General features: G+C 44.6%; 1 long non-coding RNA gene across 5 annotated transcripts in view; it reads right to left on the minus strand.

Moving 5' to 3' along the window:
- Positions 1-1050: 1050 nt before the first annotated feature.
- LOC109312041 overlaps positions 1051-17056 on the minus strand; it is a 98043-nt gene continuing 82037 nt past the window's right edge. For 4 of the 5 annotated variants that reach the window (XR_002101696.1, XR_002101697.1, XR_002101695.1 and 1 more), the window contains 2 exons: positions 16994-17048; positions 13177-13305 (listed from right to left, as the gene is read on the minus strand). This is a non-coding gene — a long non-coding RNA (uncharacterized LOC109312041). Of the gene's footprint in view, positions 1389-13176; positions 13306-16993; positions 17049-17056 lie in introns of those variants that run through there. The other variant, XR_002101698.1, reaches the window with a different exon arrangement.

Here is a 17056-nt window from a genome sequence, read left to right on the forward strand (position 1 = left end):
TTAATGCATATATGGATTCAAAATTTATCTCACTGAATACTAGATGTTCAATTTGCTTTTGTCTACCTATTTTGAACTGATATTAGCAGCACAACAGTCTTAGGGTCTGAATAAACATAAACTTGGAGGGGAGGTCAGGTCTCTTTTTGAGGATGCTCCAAGAGCACTTTTGTCCATATCCTTATGTAACAAGACAAGAAACAGCTGTACATGTCTCTGGGAGCTGATCATGTGCTGCAAGATCCATCAGTGTGATACTATTCGGAAAAGTAACCTTACAATTGGTATTGTGGGTTTCAATATTGAATGCTTCCCAGTGGTTTTCAGAACAAATGTCTTAAGTTTACATGTATAACAATGGCTTTTAATAATTGGCTATGCTGGGGATATTCATTTTTCTTTTAATTTGGCAATTCAGTGTATAAAGTCCTCTTTCATATGAGTCTGGTGTCCTTTCAGCCCAGACCGGATTAACCCTTTAGCGGGCTCTCGGCAAACAAATTTGTGGGCCCTTGGCAGGGAGAAGGGAAGGGAAGGAAGGTGGATGGTGCCACCACTGTGGAGGAAAGGACTGAGGTCCTCCGCTGTTTGGGGCCCTAGGCATGTGCCTAGTTTGCCTATGTGTTAATCCAGCCCTACTTTCAGCTCAAGGAATGCTGGGTTGAAGAGGGCTTAAAGCATTTTTTTCACCTCCATGGGCTTTGCATTCATCTCCCATACATGGCTTCAAGTGAAATGAATGTCAAATAAGCCACCAGGGGGGTCATTTGCACAAAAGATTCTCTATTGGCATAAAGGTTTTAGTTATCCAGTCAGGGAGCAAAAAACATACCAAGTGACTGAGTTGAGCAATCACACATTGCACTATTAAGTAAAAAGGTATTTCAAGCAATCAAAACAAGCAAACTGGGAATGCAAATGAAACTGGTCACAACCTGTTTGGAGTAAAATGTGTAAAAACAAAAGGGCCTGATCGCTTCCCCATCCATTTGACATCAGAGTAACCCAAATGAAGTGGGATGGCCTACATTCATCAGATAAATTATTCACAAATAATTATTCACCTTTATTATTTATGACTGGCTGCTCCAAAAATAAATACCCTCCCCCACGAGGAAGCTTCATGAGCGTTCAATTCTCAGCAAGCAAAGACTCCGTAGCTAGATAGAAAGAGCTTATAAAAGGACACTTTATCTTTCCTTGTAGAAAACTGGATCAGGAGGGTTTGAATTTTTTGCAGTGATTCACAACGCTGTAGTGTTGTGTGTTCTCTTTGAGTGTTTGATCTTCATGCGGATGCAATTCTTATATTGTTCTGCACAGTTTCTTTTTGTTTAGTTTTCTCCACCTTGCTCCTTCCAGGGTAGTCATGAGACCAGGAATAAGCCCTGCAAATTAAAGCACTTCATGTTCTCCTAAAACTATATCTTCATTGTCTATGCATTCCATGGCACAGCCCTGTTACAAAGTAACCCAGTGAACAACCTCTATGCCAAATATAGTTTATGGACATGTGGAAATGGAAAGCACATAAAATATTCTATACCTCTAGGGGGTAGGAAGTGTGAATGTCACGAGGGAAAGAGAAATGGGAACATTGCTGCCTCTAAGAAAAAGCCGCAGAGAAGGTGGAGTCATTTGGTAGGTCCCAAGCCTTTCTACATATGAGTATTTTGCTGCAGTAATAACTAAGCCAGCACTTCTGGGTATGGTATATAAACAAGAGGAAAAGGAGTTTGAAGCCCCTTGGGCAAAGTCAGAATATTAACTACCTGCACTCATGATTCAACCTGCATTCAGAAATGTGCAATCCCCGCACAGAAGGCAGAAACACAAGCATTTCACAGACTTGGCACCATTCATATAACACCTCAAGGTTGGGTGACTGATCCAAATCTTACCCAGCCCTTTCTGGGTGTGCTGAAGTTCACTGGAAATTTCACTAGAGCCATCCTTCTCCTCATCGTTCTGGTACTACCAAACTAGGGGTCATCCCAAGAGCAGCCTACTTGTCAGGATTTCAATTTCCTATCTGAGACACAATCAAGTCACAGGAGAACATTTATTAAACTTCAATCACGTAGCTTTTTTTTTGCTCAAGTCAATTGTTAGCTGATCACATCTTATTTTATCTTGTAGACTTAACCCTAACTCTAATAACAATACTAAAACTTAAAATCCTGACTCATTTTCTGATGTTGTCAACACTATAACTGTAAATAACCTCACTGAGTGACTCGTAGCAAAACATGAATACAGAGTTGAGTATTTTGAAGATCACCTCTGGGACCTTATTGTTTTACTTTGTTACTTTCATCTCCATGCATTTTGATCCATTATTTGGTGGGGAAATGTCTTTTTTCTGATTTCATTGAAGCCTACAAGATCACATGAGGGGACATTTCTCCAAAAGGTTTGGTAAAAAGACAGATTTTGCTACCCAGACACTTTGTTGAAATTGATACATCTCCATGAAATGTTTTGGCTTCATATTTTAACAAATTAATTTATTGAAAAAGTATTTTGACTGACTTCACTCTGAAACTACAACAGATAATTAATGATCACCTTGAGGCTTCAGTTTGCAGGCACGATCTTCATAACATTTGGAATCAAAATTACTCTCTGCCTTGAGCCTGAAGTCTCACATTTTCATTGCTTTTGAAGGATGCAAAAAAAACCCCATAACCAAACCCCAGCATCACTCTAACATATGAAAAGCAAGAGTTTTCTAGGAAAGACAAGAGTTTCTCCTCTGCACTCTACCTATGGCTCTCACTCTTCCATCTTGTTTATAAAAAGTACCTTGCCCCCCTCCTCCTTTTTGTTGCTTCCTTTAGCTCTAACATTTGGTGTACTGATCAGGGGAACTGTATTCAAATGAATTCATTGTATATCTTCCAAACAGGTTTAACAGAAAAGCATAAAAACAAAGCCACATAAATTATTACCCAAGATATTTTTTTCATATCACATCAAGTATTCTGCTTTATTGGTTTGCCTGGTGTGTGCGCTTGCTTTGTAAGCATGCCATGCATCCTCCACTAAAAGCCAATGTCCTGTATTTGGGAGCTGGTGTATCAAAAGGTATGTGCACATTGTGTTTCTGTACTGTTTGCTTAACAATGGAACTATTCAAACCAAATATTGGCCTCCGTTCTTCCCCTCCTCAGGCATTACACATCAAAGCACCAAGCTTACCAGGGAATAATTTTTTCTTTGAATACATTTCTTGGAATAAATCTATTAGATCATGGTACCCAAGCTTATGCACAGGCAGAATCATAGGGCTGGAAGGAACATCCATAGTCATTTAGTGCAGGACTCTTAAACCACCCCAGAAAGTAACCAACTCAAAAGTGCATCTGTTTATGGCAATAAGAATCAACAGTGAACTGGACAACAATGAACATGAACTGTAATTTTCCATGGTCACCATGCAGACCAGTATGAAAACGTTTAATTACCACACAGCCTGTATTGGGCCAATCCTGATCCAGTTCTGATATCTGGGCCAGGTAATGAATATCACCTTCTCTGACTGACTACATTTTTCTGCTTTGTTGTATGGGCTTTAGTATCTACACAAGATCTCCCACCACCTCAAAGAAGGAAAAAGAAATGTCCATGGGCAGAGCAAGTTCTTTCTAAATTACCAACTATGTGTGAACAGAACTTACATTGTTTAGGGTGGATTACACTGTAAGTGTATAACTTCAAATAGCATTTGTGGAAGTAATAGGCAGGCAGGGGAAGAAGACAGGTTATATACACAGCACGATACCTTAAACACCACATAGCGGGTGCATCTACATGTGCAATTAATGTGCCTGAATTTTCTGCACAGAAAATTTAGGTTCATTAATGCACTTTTGGATATACATCTACATGTGCACCCCTGTTGACAGCAACATTGCGCCTGACAGGAGTAGCCCAGTCCAGGACTGCTTCTGCCCTGCTCTGCCCCCCACAGCAGCCAGTGAGAGCTCCAGGCTCCCCCCTAGGTGCCAACCCTAGGGGCTGCCACAGGGCATAGGGGTTGGTCCCAATCTCTGCCAGGCAGGGAGAGCTGTGCCAGCTTCAAGAGCAGGTGTCTCCCCACCACATGGGGATCAGGACAAGTCCTGGTACCCACATGGTGGGGAGACAGCTGCCTCTGCAGCTGGCATAGCTCTCCCAGCCATGTGGAGGTTGAGACCCATCTCAATCCCCAAGTGGCCAGGAAGACAGCTCCCCCTGCAACTGGTATAGCTCTCCCTGCCTGGTGGAGTTAGGGATTGGTGCCTGTGCCTGGAGCTCTCCCTGGCTGCTGCTGAGGGACAAAGCAGGGCAGGAGCAGCCCTGAACTGGGCAATTTTGCTCTTGATAAAGACGGAGTTGTACATGTGCACCTGGGAGCACATTAATGAGCCTGAATTTTCTGTGCAGAAAATTCAGGAGCTTTAATTGCATGTGTAGACACACCTAGTAGTTACTAGAGATATTGCAGACACTAATAGGGCAGATGTTCTCATCACAGAAAAGGTCACCTCTTCACCCAGCTATTCTGCAAAGAACCAGAGAAAAGAAAATCTAGAGGTGTCATGAAAAGCAGAAGCGAAAAAGTAGGATGAAAAAGGAAATGCCCTTTCTAGACAGGTGCCGCTGTTTTCTGTTACCATGTATAGCATGTGTATCCTGTGATAACTGGAGATTAAAAAATGTTGCTGGTTAAAGGCAGAGATAGGTAGCAATAATAATATTAAGGCCCTTGTCACATGTTAATTTAAAAGCACCATGGAATTTGATCCCCAGTCCCAGCAATTGTGCCTCCTACCATGCCACATATGCATTAAATGTAGAATATTTTTATAGCTGGTTTGGTGTTGTATGGTGTCTTAAACAGGGTACATATGCAGCACCCTTGCCATTTATGCAATGATTAACACATTAACTGTGTCAATGAATTGAATAAATGTAAAGTGTAGAGGGGGCCTAATACTAATATACAGATAGCTAAATTTAAAATATTCTCTAATCATTCCTGTTTCATACAATTCTCCTACATATCTTTGATTCTCAACTTCAACCCCAGCTTTGGATTTTTCTAATCCTTTCAAAGAGAAAATTAACCTCTGCTGGCAATAATGCTCTTCCTATAAATGGAATAGCTTTCCTCCTCCAATGGACCTATTGACTGACTCATCTTTCAAATCCCTTCTTAAAATACACCCCTTTTCACTAGACTTCCATCACTAATCTTCATTCGGAAGCTGTCTATCACAAGTCCTGCTCCTCACTGTAATAGGATTAAAGGAGAGAAAGAAAGAGGAAGGGAAGGACAAGCAATGTACATGTGAGAGCAAGTCAGCCCATAGGTCACTTTATATACAGGAGTGAAGGTGGTGGTCAGGATATTAGCCTGAGACTCAAGATATCTGGGTTTGGTTCCCTGTTCAGAGACCTATTTTCCACGTGACTTCAAGGAAATCTTTTCCCCTGTCCTGTGCTTCTCACATTCCCATCCATACCACCCTGGGCCTTTAAGAGGATCAACTCCATCAGAAAGGATGATTCAGTCAGGCACCCTGAAGAGGAGGGTCAAAAGAGGACATAGAGAGTATTAATCATATAGCGTTGTCATCCGTAGTTCTCAAATCTGCAAACCACATGGGTAAGTGAGCCAGTGATGAGTTGGTGAGGAAATTAAGCAGCTTGCCAAAAGCCAGCCAATAAATCTTCTGCAGTATAGATCTCAAAAACACTGACCACCTACAGACAGCCTTGGGCTTTGCAGCATTGCTCTTTCTATTGGCCTGAGGCATTTGACCTAGTGCCTGCCCTTGAGACCCACCTTGCAGTTGCAGATGGAAAGTCTAAGCAACTGAATACTGGCTTCTAACTAGCACTGGCCACAAAGACTGATAAGTGTGAGACTCCATCTTGATGACACTTTTTTTTTTTTTGAGTTTCAACAAAACAGCATTTTTGGGGGGGGAAGTTTCAACAAAAAATATTTCTTATAAATCACATTTCAATCAGCTGAGCCCAGCTGATCCACTACCCTAGGGTGAATTGGTACTTCTGTGTGCTGACTATAAATGGATCAATAAAATGCTCCCACACAAACTTCTCTAACTACATATTAGGGGTGTGTGAAATGGACCCTATTTGATTCAGATTCAGTCCAAATCGCGGACAGCGATTCGATTCGTTGATTCGGATCACTTTCCCTGATTTGATTCGGCCAAACCCAAATTTGAAGATTCAATGCTGATTTGGAGAATCAAAGATTCAGATATAGACACAGCTTTAAATGTTTTTTCTATACACTTGAAGGTACCAGCACAGCTTGTGAATGCTGCGATGTGGGGGCAGATAGAGCATCCCACAGGAATGCGGGGGGAGGGGACCCTGTGTGCTTGGTAGCAAACTTGAGTCACCACAGAGTGTGCAGGGGGGGATCCCCTGTACCACCCAGCTTGGCGATCGACCACGGGGGGACCCTGGGTGCCCCCCAGGCCCAGGAGGCACCAGTTGCCGAGCTTGGGAGGTGCGGGGGTGTTCCCAGTATGCTCCCCGGTGGACCCAGAAGTGGACCAGAAGTGCTTCTGGTCCACTTCTGGGTATGCTGCCGAATGCACTGGGGTGCCCCCCCATGCTTCTGTAGGATCCTCCATGCACCCCAGCATCGCAGCATTCATAAGCCACCTGGTACCTAGAGGTATGTAGAAAAAAACATTTAAAGCTGTGTCTATATCTGAATCGCCAAATCTTTCTGAATTGATTCGGAGGGTTCCGATTCAATTCAGAGAGATTAAAGGGTCCTCTGATTCAATTTGGTTTTGGAGATTTGGGCACTGAATCAGGCCGAATCTCTGCTGAATTGAATCAGGGACCGAAGCTTTGCGCAGCCCTACTACATATCATATAACACATCCTACTATCAGTTAACAAGATGTTTAACTGCTATAATATCTATGCATACCCCATCGCAAGCCCCTGGGCACAGTCACTGCATCAGTGATCATGTGTCAGATCTGTGGAGACTCATGCATATCTGTGGCACTGTATAAACAACAACAGCAAGTTTTAGTAGTAAATAATGTAATAATAGACACTAGGTTATTCAGAATGAATCATCTCCCCCAACACCCATGTGAATGGGTAAAGCAGGGCAAGCTGCAAGGCATCACTTAAAATTTCTTCTGATATAATTGCTATGAAATTACATTAGCATATGAGTCACTCTCACAAATTCAGGGTTCAGCCAGGGCAATTAGTGTAAGTCAGTATCTTTTTTATGACACTAACTCATAGGATGCTGCTTATACCATACGCCAGGAAAATCAGATAGGATCTTCTCTCTTCCCCATGGAGGCAGCAGCCTATGATAGCAATAAGTAATACTAGTCTCCATTTCTCTCAGCCATCAAGTTCAGGTCTAGAACTCCCCAGCCACCAAATTATATCAAATACATCCAGCTTCTCTTACTGGCACTTTGGGATGTTTGAATGCCACTTTGCTACACATGCATACATTCACTCTACTGTGCTGTTTGGAGAGCATAAACATGGAGGAAATGACCAAGTTGGTCTCCTTCACCTTCTCTAATTTGTACAGCAGTCATCCAGTCAAAAGATACTAATAATACAGCGGGCCCTTCTTAAAAGGGATTTCACCTAAGGTAACACTGCCCCTGAGGTGAACGAGGACAGCCAATGAAGAGCACACAACAGGCAAAGAGCGGTAGTGAGGAAGAACATCATATCTAGTTCATAGCACAGCAGGAGTTTGAGAAAGCAGACTTGCTTTCTCTCTATGCCCATCCAGCAGTGAGTACTGTCTGGGGGATGACATCAGAATAAATTTTGCTCAATTCATCTTTTAGAAAGTCATTCACCAAAAATGAAAAGGGGGATTACAGTGGAAGGTAGAATTTAGTCTCAGCTACCACACACACTACAGAAGTCATTCTCATATTTCTATTTTCTGTGTTTTTAATGGTGTATATTCTGTGTTTTACAGCATTTTGTGCTTATAGTATATACAACCTATATACCTCCAGTTCTCTTCATGACCTTTTAAATGTTTTTGAAGTATCAGAAACCAGACATCAAATACATTTGTGATTGATATTCCTATCGGTATCTCATATCAGAAGGTTGCTGTCTACATGACAGGAATTAACTTAGGCAAAGCACATGTGTTCCATGTATAAATTAATTTGAAAATCTACCAATGCTGGGAAATACATTTCTTGGGAATACAAGTTGCAACTGATAGGACATTAAAAAGACTGGTTCAGTCATTATAAATCCCTTTGCGTTAACAAGAATTATAATTGCAGATGCCTATGATAGTTCAGTATTAATTAGTGAGGTCCTTTTTGTCAATTCTTAGCAGGGAAGCCTGCAAAAAAAAGCTACAAACTAGGCAATAATGGAGAGCATGCAGAGTTAAAACCACATTACAAGTGTCATGAAGGCCAATTTGTTAATCATGCTGTTGCAAAATTAGGCATACCATGCAGAATCAGATGCAAAGTTCTGTGGGGCTAAATTAGCGTTAGCAGAAGCTGGTAATCAGACACAACTGTTTCCCCTTTGAACTTGCCACTGAATGTCTAAGAATGATAGAATGTCTTCGTCAATTTTCTCTGTATCAAGTGGGATGTCTTGTCAGGCCCCATGCTGCACTGACTCCAAAGCACTGTACATTGGCCTTAGGGTTTAAAAGAGATGGTGAATTTCATTTGAGTACAAATGTTTAACTATAAGCTTACTTATTTACTTTCTTGGGAACTGAGATGTTAACTGATAAAAACAACGCACACTGGAATTTGTACCTGATACAGTATGTAGGGTGATACTTATTCTCCATTAGAAAACAATGTGTGTGAACCAAGTCTAAACATTAATTTTCTCTCTCTCACTTTTTACATTCATACAGGATGGCACATCAGAATCCAGCTTTCACTCATCAGGGGAGAACAACTCAGGGCTCTTTCACACTTCCTCTATATATCTGCTTCTTATGCCTGTCTTGTTCTTGCTCTCCCTTAGGGGCAGGCCATGTGGGCCAATTCTTCATTGAGTATAAACAGGCCTAGCTTCATTGATTGCAATGGTACTACACTGCATTACACCAGATGAGGATCTGTCCCAGTGCCTTCCTGCCAGCACTGCTTTGCATTTGATTGCCTTATACTTACTGAAATTGTGGCCTGGAACAGTGGAAACCAGGCATATGTTGATAACAGAAATATCAGCAACAACAAGTTGGTACTTGACCAGACCAGGGGGAATGCTGTTGTCAGTTTTAGGAGAGAGTTTATGGAATGACTGATCATAAAGCCTGAACTGTCTGCTGCCTTGCATTTCAGAGTTCCTGCTACTACACTGATTCTCAACCAGGGTGCCATGCGAGGTATCCTAGGTTGCCTTGAGCTCTTGCCAAGGCTTCCATGGAGTGTCATGCAATGTTGGCACTGTTAGGTGTGCAAACATAATTCACAACATAAACCAAGAGACTTCAAATGAGCAGTCTATACCTTTAACACTCTGAGCTGTTGTAATCTTTTTAAGTTCTTTGCAACAGATGGATTGCTCTATTATTTTTCTGCAGCAAAAAAATGAGTGAAAACTAAGATCTGGTATTTTCTGACAAGTGCCTTAAGTCTATTAAGGGGTGCATCAAGTCTATAGAGAGGTGCCTAGTGTCTATACTGGAACGGAACAAAATAAAATTATTCAGATGTGTCTATTCTACACAGCCCTATGTATAACCTAACCAACTTCACAGACACCAGTTTGGCATTTTGCACTACCAATAAATATGTTTTTGAAATAAAGCAATTGAGTTCTCAAACAACAACATATTTTTAAAATAAAGTGTATATTAAACAACCTTGATTGTATTTATAACGGGTAATTTCTATCTTAAAATGTGTTCTCAGTTTCCTAGGAAGAATTTAAATCTTAAATCTTGGGTCATCCTGAACTGTGCTTTACATGTTTTCATTCACATTGGGTATCTATACATGTGCTCCGGTTAGAACGCATCAGAGCAGATTCAGTTAATCATGCTGCAGTGTCATATTATTCAGTGCCCCATGTTTGAAAATGGTAGCAGGGGTATTTTAACTAAAAATCATCAAAGAAGCTTTATTTAAAGTGCCCCTGCAGCCATTTTGAAATGCAGGATGCTGAACACATGTGATGCTGTGGCATTTTAGAGTGGCTGTCCAGGAGCCACTCTAATTAAATTGTCCCTCCCTCCCCTCCTGACTCCAGAGCACATGGATAGACACTCATTAATCGTAAACATTCACCACCCTTTCTTTGCTTGTTTGAGCGGTGATTTAATGTTTGGCTGATTTTTTTTTTTTCCAGAATTAGTAAGACCTTTAAACTTTGTATTGTACATATGCCAGATTGAGAAACTATGTGATCTTATAACCCTTGTTCTACTTTGTCCCGTATTCCATTTCTGTTTAAGATATTTATCTGTTGAGTCGTTAAGTCATGGTTGAGTACAAATGATAAACTCCTCAGGCATGGATTATAGTGTATTTGTTTCTGAGGGATGCATGGCACAAAAATGGCTGAGTAAAATGTTGTGAACATTACTATCATTTTGTTCTCCATGATTATGCAAAATACTTGCCCAGATAGTTTGGCTTCACTCAGTATTGGTACAAAATTACCAGACCCTCCCACCACACACACACACACACACACACACACACACACACACACACACTTTCCCTTCATTATACCAACCTAACCTTATAATCTTTATTCAAAGAATCTGAATATACTGATGCATAACTTCTGGGCAATGGCTTCCCTTAGTGTTGTTCCCCATGATAACGACATACTAAATATAAACTGGGCCAGCACACATTTTCTTTTGAAACACAGCTATCCTTTCAGCAGCAAATGACAACTCAGGGCCAGATTCTACCTCTATTACCTTCAGTAAGAGTTCAACAGACAGAGCTTAGGGGAGACTATAGCCTTTGAACTGCACATGTAGTCTATATAATAAAAGAAAAGAAACTGAAACCAAAAGTTAAAGTTGTTAATGCTATGTATACTAAATATTATCTAATTAAGAAAAGGAATACTTAAGTTATTTCCAATATATGATTTTAATCCAGTTAGATAACAATATGATAATTTCAGTTAGGAATTAAAATCTTTATATCATTAACATGGAAGGCCATGTTATGTTGTTGCTAGGAGATGACACCTTTATTGTCACTATAGTATCACAGATAGTTTTTACAACCAAGTTACATCTGTGAGAAGACGAGGCAGAATGGCATCTTAGGGCAGGTACAGAAGTTACACCTTTGCGTGGTAGGCACACAGAAAACCTTTTATAGCTATAACCAAACAGACGGCCAGGGCACATAGAGCACTATAAAAATGACGGATCCCAGTCTAGGACAACCCTGGATGAATGTGATATCAGTCTTGAGTGCAGTAGATTAGAGCACCATAATGAATATCTCTACCTGATCCAATCATGGCTCATGGTAGATCACATTCCACTGACACATGGTAGATCACATCCCATGGAGCACTACAGCATCCCACGGAGCACTACAGCATCCCACTCACCTCCCATTATGGGGCAGTGATCTAGTCTGCCCAAGTGCCAGCCTGGCCCAGATTCAGGCACTCAGGGACTCGAACCAGTGAAGCCCCTGTTTCCAACCCCCTGCCCCTTGTTCTCTCTGCCCAGATATAAGCTACTGTCTGGTATTATTGCTTAATGTACCAATTCCATTTACCCCATATGAGCATTTGTAAAGATTATAGCTTTCCATTAAGTCCTGTCCTGGTAGTTGGACACCACATTCACACAGGAAGCTGTCTAAAATGTTCATCTTGTACGGTGCTATTTTGAAGTGTCTGTATCCAGATCTCAGTCCGTTCAGCTTGACCCACACTTCTCTGTCAAGGTCATGCCCAATGGCAGACTCATTTGGTGTTGGTATAAAATGCTGTAGGAATAGATGCCAGACCAGATTAGTCTGATGGATCATTTCATTTCCATTCACCACAACCCTTATCTGAATTTAGCGCAACATGCAAGGCCACATTACCCAGCCTGCTGGGCTCTCCATGGGCCCAGAAAACCTGGTAGCAGGGGAGCAGTTGGAGTCTGTATTCTAATGTAACTTGATCTAATGCCGAAGAGTGCAAGAAATACATCCTCATGTGTGTAAGTTGTGCAGTCTGTTACGATTCTCTGCGCATTATTAAATACAACATGGCACTTTTAATTGTGACAACTTCTGGACCATTCAGGAGCACAATAGTCTGCTAGGGCATATACCATTGCAAGTGCAGTGGTTCTGAGAACTTTGAAGTTGGCACCCCATGCCATGCTGCCTAAACATCTTAAGGCAGCTACCCATGCAGAGATTTTACTACTGACCTTCTGAACGTGATGACTGTAAATGAGGGAACAATCTAATGTGACTCCTTGGTAGGTTGGGGTATGCTCATGGGGAAGGATGTTGCTGCCTACTCTGATATTCAGCATGCTCTTGGCTCAATGATTGTCCAGGTGGAAGAGTAATGATACTGATTTATGGATGCTCCCCACTGACCTCATGCTTTTCAAACACCCTGCTCTGCCAACTCCCATACCACTGGCCTGGAATGGAGCTGAGGCATCAGGGTCATTACTCCTTGCTTTTGCTGGGAGCATATCCATTTGTGTTAAATTGAATAGGACCATAAATCTGGTAAATTGACAACCAAGTGCCCTATTCCTCAGGGTTGCATAGCTTTCCTGAGGAGGCCAGTGCACTGATGCAAAATCACATAGTACAGATCAGCACCTAGATGCTGAAATGCACTAAAAAAATTTTTCAAGCTCCACAGCCAAGTCATAACTGCTGGTTTACATTGGCATGCCTCTGGGCACCATTGACACAGTTCCATTTGACAAAGCATCTATGTTTGAGCACTGCTGCAGTTAAGGCACAGCAGGAATGGGAAAAATCTCCCCTAGCAAACCGCACCCATACTCCTTCCCTCCTCCTCCTCCTCCTTCTCCTCTTGAATCCAGGTCTCTGGATTTTCCCAAGTGGGAGGCAGAATGCAGGCATTTCACAGCATGATCAGTGGGGAGTATCTGCATGGGTTGTGAGCAGCTGCATGGCTTCTGACCCTGGGCAGGGGAAAAGGTCCAGAGAGAGGACTCACCATAGGTCCCTCGGTTGTCTGCAGACTCCATATTTGTGCACAGGAGGCCCACTCAGGGAGGCCAAGATGCTGGATCCTGGATAGTTGGCCAGACACCTGCAGAGCACGAGACATGTGTGTACATGATTTGGGTGAAATAAGGACCAAATGGGACCCTTGATGTTGGGGGTTGGAATGGATAAGTCGTTGACTGCTTGCACCCGTGCTTCCACAGCATTGAACGAGCCATCCAGGCCCAGGAACATGCTGCAAAGGTCCAAGGATGAGGTCTTCAGGTGGCTACCTGCCATCTGAGAGAAGCCAACCACACTGCTGAGCAGCTGAGAGGGTTGCAGCAGCAGGATAAGGCGTTTATGCACAGGGTCAAAGACTGGTTGGGATCAAGCTACAACACCCCTGACATCAGTGCCACTTCCCACAGAGACTGTAACCCTCTTGGCCCAGAGTGTTGGGAAAGACTGACGCCCAGCCTCCCACAGTGTGGTCAGTCCCATTCCAGGGACTCTTCCCTGGGGTGACATAACCAGGTGTCCCACAGGAGGCCAGCCACGGAGGGCAGCTGAGGGGAATGCTCTACACCATGCAGTGAGTGGGAAATGCTGGGTACTAAGGGGGCCCAAGAACAGGAGATGTGGTGCATAAGAGCCTCTGACCCATGGCCCAAGGAACCAGCGAGACATTGGGTGGGGCCCATTCCAGGGAGCAGTAGTGTGGGAGGGGAGACAGACCAGGTGCCTTGAGACCTGATATGAAGACCAGCAGTGACTCAGCTCAGGTTCCAGGACCAACTTATTATACCCCTGGCTGGTGGCATCCACTGACATAGGCACAGGACCCCAAAGAGGTTCCAGGCCAGTCCAAGAAGGGTGCAGGAGTGCTCAGGATGGGACAGAGCATGGCTCACTAGGCTGCCAGGCCTGGCCACTCTGGACCTGGGTGGGAGCATTGCAACGCCCTGGGGAGGTATAGGAAGCCTCCTGGACTCAGGTCCAAATTCTAGAACAGGCTACATTGCACAGTTTGTCTTTATTATACATGCAAAAAATCTGGCAGCTGCAATATTTAATTAAAGCAAGGGGCAGCAATTTTATACATGACATTCCCCCTACTGCCCCAGGGTTTCATGTCTAAGTTGAGATCTGTGGCTGCCCTCCCTTCTTCCCCCTCAACCTCATAACCACTCAGTGCAGACAAGGTTTTTCTCCACTCTCTCAATGTTAATTGCAAAGAAGGTTCCAAGTTCCGGAGCAGGCAGCGTTCCACAGTTTTTCTTTAATAAACACACTAAACGTTTGGCAGTTTCAACATATTGATTAAAATGAGGCAAGTTTCTTCCTAAGGCCACATTCTCCTGCACCTCAGTATGTGCCCCTGGGTTGGGGAGGGGGAGGAGAGGGGGCAGGGTGCCTGGCCAGCATTCTGGACACTGCTGCCCATGATGTAGGGCCAGAGGAGCCTGGGGCTGGAGACCCATGGCCCAGTGCCAGAGCAGGGGCAGCCCTCATCCAGAGAGGGCTCCTGGTTCACATGGTATGGATGAAGAGCTACTCAGCCAGAGCTTTGCAGATCTGAACAGCCTGCTACTGGGGCCACAAACATCATCAGGGCAGGAATACAGGCAGCTAGGACCCATACACACACACATCCACACACACACACAAAACCCAGGTGTCTGGGACACACACACACAGAGAATCCAGGCATCCAGGACGCACTGTCACACGTGTTTGGGACACACACACATGGAATACAGGCATCTAGGACACACCCAAGCCCACGTCCCCCACACAGAACCCAGGCATTCGGGACCACCCCTCACATACATACACACACACTGAACCCAGGCACCTGGGACCCACACACACATATACACAACCCAGGTGTCTGGGATACATGCACACACACCCTCCCCCCCAGGCATCCAGGACAAGCACATACACATGGAATACAGGAATCTGGGACACACGCACCCCCTACCCCCCACACACAGAACCCAGGCATCTGACACACACACATTCACGCACCTGGTGAGCGCAGGGTGCACTGGGTGGCCATGCATGGGATGGCCAGCTGGCTGGTCATGGACATGAAGGCACATGTCATGGAGAGCCGTTGCCATGTCAGGTCCAGGTGGGCAGCTGTGATTCACAAATGGCAATCAGCAGGACCTGCCACAGCTCTTGGGCCTCCCTGCTTGCTTGGGTGTGCAGGGCAGGAAATGAAGGCACATGCAAGTCATGGTGGCAGGGAGTTAAGGGCATGGTAGCCCATGCCCAGAAGTCAATCAGGGGTGTCTCAGTTTGGCTCTGTTTGGGAGTCTTTGGCAGCCCGAGGAGCTCATGGGGCACAGCAGGCAGCATGCGAGAGCCCTCTTTACCTGCTGGGGTCGACCTATGCAGGCAGGCTCCAAGCTCTGCCCCACCAACAGGCTAACATCTGTTCTATTCCATCCTGATCAAACCTTGGGCATTTAGAGTAAAACTTGAAAGTTAGAGCACTTCTGCCTTGGGCTTCTTGAATGCCTGTACTTAGCCTTAGAGACTAATCCAGGGTTGGGCAAATATTTGGGCCTGCAGGCCACATAAGGAGTTCTGCTGAGCAGACATGGGCTGGGTCAGCACCACTCCCGTCCCACATACAACAGCTCATCAAAACTCCTTATGTGGGATGTGGCCATGGGTGAGTGGGCAGGGAATCCTGTTTAGAAGTGGGATGGGTGGATGAGGCCACGGTCATGGGATGGTGACAGTGTGGAGCCAGGGCCCAGGGCAGAGCCCCAATCCCCTGTCCACACACCCCTATGACAGATACTGGTTCTGTGGCCAGGGGCATGCAGGGAGTGGATCATTGCTCTGCCCTGGCCCCGTGCTGTAAGTTCCCTAAGATCCTGGACCCAACCCAGATGCAGCTCTCTATGGAGATCCTGAGATCACAGGATGGTGACAGTGCAGGGCCAGGGCCAGGGCCAGTGCCAGGGCAGAGCCATGATCCACACGCTGCATGCGTGAACCTGCACCCATCAACCATCACAGGGGTGTGCAGGCAGCGGACTATGGCTCAGCCCTGGCCCCAGCCCTAAACCTGCACCATCACCACCCCAAGATTGCAGGGTCTCTCTGGCCCTGCCCACCTGTCTCACTCCCGATGCCACTCCCCACCACCCAACCGAGTGCCCAGCCTGTATCGGTTTCATCCTCAGTGATGGATGTGGGGCAGATGGGTCAGAGTGCCCTAGCAGCGGGGCTGGGTCCAGCAGCAGCAGCCAGAAGGAGCCGCCACCACCAGGGCTTCTGGGAAGTGAAGTCCAGAATCTCATTGCCCCAGCCCTGCTGCATGCCTGGGAGTGGCAGGACCAGTGCACATGCCATGGCTCAGGCTGACCCTTATGCCTGGGGTGGGTGGAACCAAGAGACACTCCTGTCCCCCCCCCCCCCCCCATGGGTCAAACAAAATTCCTCAATGGGCCGAATCCAGCCCCAGACCATATTTTGCTCAATCCTGGACTAATCCATTCAGAAAGGCATGGGCTTTTGTACATGGCAGCCTGCCTTGTTGGCTGCTATCTTTGGGAGATGCTTGCAAACAACTGGAAACAATTGTCTGTGCAAAAAATATGCCCCGTTCCCCATTGGCTAAAGAATATTGATAGTTACAAGAAATATTTGTATAGTTCAAAAAACAGTATGTTACTGAGGAGCTTTATAGCTCACTGCTTTAAAACTATGAAGCCAGTGTACTTAGGAATGAAAGTGTATTTGTATTAAGAGAAATAAATCATTCTTACCCATGCATCTCTGACCAGGTTGAAGATCTACCACACTGTTTCTTTGTAATCTGTACTGTCTCA

Source organism: Crocodylus porosus, unplaced genomic scaffold, assembly GCF_001723895.1.
Source record: "Crocodylus porosus isolate Cpor-Errol unplaced genomic scaffold, CroPor_comp1, whole genome shotgun sequence".
NCBI classification, from domain to species: domain Eukaryota; kingdom Metazoa; phylum Chordata; order Crocodylia; family Crocodylidae; genus Crocodylus; species Crocodylus porosus.